The following is a 4,384-nucleotide window of genomic DNA, read 5'->3' as shown; positions in this document are numbered from 1 at the left end:
CTACCCACTCCTCGTAAGGAAGATTGGGCAATCTACTTCTGTAGTGATATTGCCTCAGAAACCCAAGGAGGGGTCACTATGAGTCAGATCCAACTTCACAGCAGTGAGTTTGGTTTTTATTTTGGAAGAAGAGTTGATGCTTCTGAGTTCTGGTGTTGGCAAAGAGTACTGAAACTCTTCTGGACTGCCAGAAGAATGAACAAATCTCCTAGAAGAAGTGCAGCTGAAATTCTCCTTGGCAGCAAGAATGGCCAGAATTTGTTTCACCAACTTTTGTCATGTTTTCAGAAGAGACCAGTCTCTGGAGAAGTATATCATGCTTGTTAAAGTATAGGGTAAGTGAAAGAAGGAAAGACCCTCAACTAAATGGGTTGAAAAAGTAGCTGCAATGATGCCCTCAGGTACAGCAAGAATTGTGAAGATGGCACAGGATCAGGCAGTGTTTTATTCTGTTGTACACAGGGTCACTTTGAGTTGGAGCCAACTCAATGACACCTAACAGTAACAACAATTTATATCTATATTCCTTTGTATCTTACTTTAAAATACAAAGATTGTCCAACTGTATGTTAATCACACCTTCCTGGTTCACCTGATAAAATTATATATTGTTGTTATTGTTGTTATGTGCCGTCAAGTTGCACCCGACTCATAGCGACCCCTCCTTGGGTTTCCGAGGCAGTGTCACTATGGAAGTAGATTGCCCCATCTTCCTTCCGAGGAGTGGCTGGTGGGTTTGAACTGCCAGCCTTCTGGTTAGCAGTCAAGTGTCTTAGGTACTATGCTGCTCTAGGAAATAATTATTTCTCTTATCAATGCCTATAGAAAATAGAATAGGCAGAAAATAACAGATGGTGATGGTTAGTCTTCAGGCTATTAGAAAATAAACAAAAAATAGTGGTTATGGGTGTAATATTCTGATCCTCTACTTTGAGTAAGGTATCCATGCATCTCATTTTGTTGGAAACTATCTTGCTTTATTAATGTTGTCCTGACATCCTGCTCCCATAGTGTCCTTTTCATTCAAAAAGCATACTGTTTTGTGATTTAGGTATTCAGATAGTATAAGATTATCCTGATTGGTTTATAAGAAAAGAGAGAAATAAACAAAACAAAATGTTTAAACAAGTTGTGAAAACTTATGTAGAAGAAAATAGTCAGCTTAGTGATTTCCTAGAACTTTGTTTTGTTGGCACTATATAGCTTCACTGTGGATTCATTCTTCAAAGTAGATGTCTGTTCCTCCTGTGAATAATATACTTTCTCAAAATAGTTTGTAAATCCCCTGACAGTGGGATTCATGTCTAAACCTCTTTAGTATCCTCTCAATTTTTTTTTTTTATATTTTCTATATAAATACAAAGGAATGAATGGGTGAATAAATATGTTTTCAAATTCTATTAGAAAGTTAATACTAATTTAATACTAAGTTGGGGAACAGATTAGTCTCAGTGTTGGAAGAGTTGGCACTTATCATATCCATAGTCTTAAATTACATTGCATCATAATTAGACATAAGGATCATGGCATTATTCTAGAACTATTTTCCCAAAGTCACATCTGAAATTATTTATGTCTTTAAAAATAGATTAAGGGCGGATATCGTTCATATTTCAGTTTAGCATTTTGTGAACACATCTGTATTGTAATGCAAACTGTGATGACTGAACTGACATGAAATAGCTTCCTATGCTTTATTTAAGGTAGGAAATTTTAAATAGAAATTTTAAAAGTCATCAAATGAATATGTGACAATGGCAAATTATTATAAAGTAACAGATAATTCACAGACTTATCCCTGTGAAACTATGAGATTTTAAAAAAAGAGTTAAAAAGAACATTTCACAGGAAGCAAATAATCTCTTAGCCACTGGAATCTTTTAACAGGAGGCAAATACTAATTAAGATTTCACTACTGCCAAGCAATATTTACTGTGATTGAGCTGGATGAGTATTAAAGCAGCTCAATCTCATTTCCTTGTTAAGATCTTCATACAGATGCCTAGGTTTCTCAGATTTAATCAGTCTCAGCTCCCTCTCTGTTCTTACTCCATGACCTCAAGAGATTATTAATCTATAAAAATATTCTTGCCCTCCCCCAACCTCCCAGCCTATGATAGTAATTATGATGGCTGCTGCAGAGTTGTATTGCTGTTAAAAATGGCAATAATAATGATGGAATTAAATCCTCTTATCTTATATGTAAAGGCAGCACTTATTTCTATGCTATTTGGATAGGATCGATTCATTTCTAGCAGTCATGGCTATGTATCATTCTAAAATGTACTGTAAATTCTCTAATAATTAATAACTGCTAGGGCTCAGTTCCTTAAAAAATGAAATTATATGAATTATGAAACACCTGTAACTTAATTCATTTTTTCTTCTTCTCAGCTATAAAGTCAAAAGGAAAGGGAATGATTATCAAAAATATAAATAATTTAAAAAATGTTCATTAAAAAATATTTGGTCATTTAAGTTGGTTTTATATTTTATTTATTTTAATTCAAAATGTTATTCAATTGTCATTTTCTAAAGCTCAATGTTTTGTTAAGTTTGTTTTCTCTGACATACTTTTGAATTCTAAATGAGAATTTTTTTTAATCATGGAATTAGTGTATTTTATTTAAGGAAAATTAAAACAAATAAACAACTATAATGCTATATAATTACCATTAAAATTCTGCAATATATCCATCTAAAACATTTTCTAACAGAAACACATACAATTATGTTGGTGGGGCCATATTGGGCATTACATTTTTGACTTTTAATTGTTTTTGCTTCAAAAACACATTTCCACATTCTCTATGCCATTTAAGTCTAAAAGTTCATGGTATCACATCAATGATTTTAAGGACTGTAAACTATTTCATAAGTACTTAATTTTAATTGGTATGTTTAGCTATTAAAAAAGAAACTAGCAATATACTACCCAGTATATTTTTGTTGTTGTTATGTGCCGTTGAGTCAGACCCGACTCATAGCAAACCCTCCTTGGGTTTCCGAGGAAGTATCACTACGGAAGTAGGATTGCCCAACCTTCCTTCCGAGGAGTGGCTGGTGGGTTTGAACCATGAGCCTTCTGGTTAGCAGTCAAGTGCCTTAGGTACTATGCTACCAGAGCTCCCTACCCAGTATATTAGTAACATTCATAATAATACAGTAAATTACACATTTTTGTACATTTTCTACCTTGTTATTAGGTGCCATTGAATAGATTCAATTTATAACAATCTGTGTACAACAGAACAAAACACTGCACGGTACTGTGCCATCCTCACAATCTTTGCCATGTGTGTGCTCACTGTTGCTATGTGTGAGTCTGCAGTAGCTGTGTCAACTAATGTTGTTGAGGGGACTGATCCCTCCCGGTATAATGTCCAAAGTACGTGAGAAGTCTTACTCTCTTTGCTTCTATGGAGTATTCTGGCTGTACTTCTTCCAAGATAGATTCATTCGTTTCTGGCTGTTCGTTTAATACTCTTCGTGAACATCATGATGTAAAGGTATCAATTCTTCTTTGGTGTTCCTTATTCCTTGGCTGACTTTCACATGCATGTGAAGTGATTAGAAATACTAAAGCCTGGGTTAGACACACCTTAGTCTCAAAGTGACATCTTTGCTTTTTAACACTTTAAAGATATCTTTGGCAGTAGGTTTGCCTGTTGCAATACAACTTTGATTTCTTGACTTTTGCTTCTATGGATGTTGATTGTGGATCCAAGTAAGACAAAATCCTTGACAACTTCAATCTTTTCTCTGTTTATCATGATGTTGTTTTGATCCAGTTGTGAAGATTTTGTTAATACAAGAACCTTGACTATGTGAAGAAAAATGTTGCCTCAGGATGGCAGAAAGACTCATTAGCAACCTGAGATATGCAGATAACACAACCTTGCTTGCTGACAGCCTTCAGTATGGATTATATTTCAGCATAAAGAAAACATTTTTTTTTTACCTTATGCCCTCTTAAATTTTTATTGATCTTTTGTCTTTTTTTTTAACTCCTCTACCCCTTCTTTGATACAATTATCATCTTCTCATGGAGGTTGGAGTTCAGAAAGTATTAATATGTCAGGAATGTTACTCTAAATTTACCAAGAATCCATAACTTGGCTTCTCTCTAGCTCTATTTTACAACAGAGAAGGTTTTCTATATGTAATACGTAAAAATCATAAACTTCAAGTAAGTGTAGAATACAAGGTACACTATTTAAAACTCTAAGATTCACTTGTGATAACCTATCCTATTTCTCTGTAATTTTATTTTTACTATATATATATATAGTTATGTTGTTGTTATATGCCGTCGAGTCAAACCCGACTCATAGCAACCCCTCCTTGGGTTTCCGAGGCAGTATCACTACAGAGGGAGCTCTGG

This window comes from Orycteropus afer, unplaced genomic scaffold (assembly GCF_000298275.1).
Source record: "Orycteropus afer afer isolate SDZICR_OR568_19922 unplaced genomic scaffold, OryAfe1.0 scaffold00138, whole genome shotgun sequence".
Classification (NCBI taxonomy): domain Eukaryota; kingdom Metazoa; phylum Chordata; class Mammalia; order Tubulidentata; family Orycteropodidae; genus Orycteropus; species Orycteropus afer.
The sequence above is the reverse complement of the archived record's forward strand: the minus strand, read 5'-3'. Positions refer to the sequence as shown.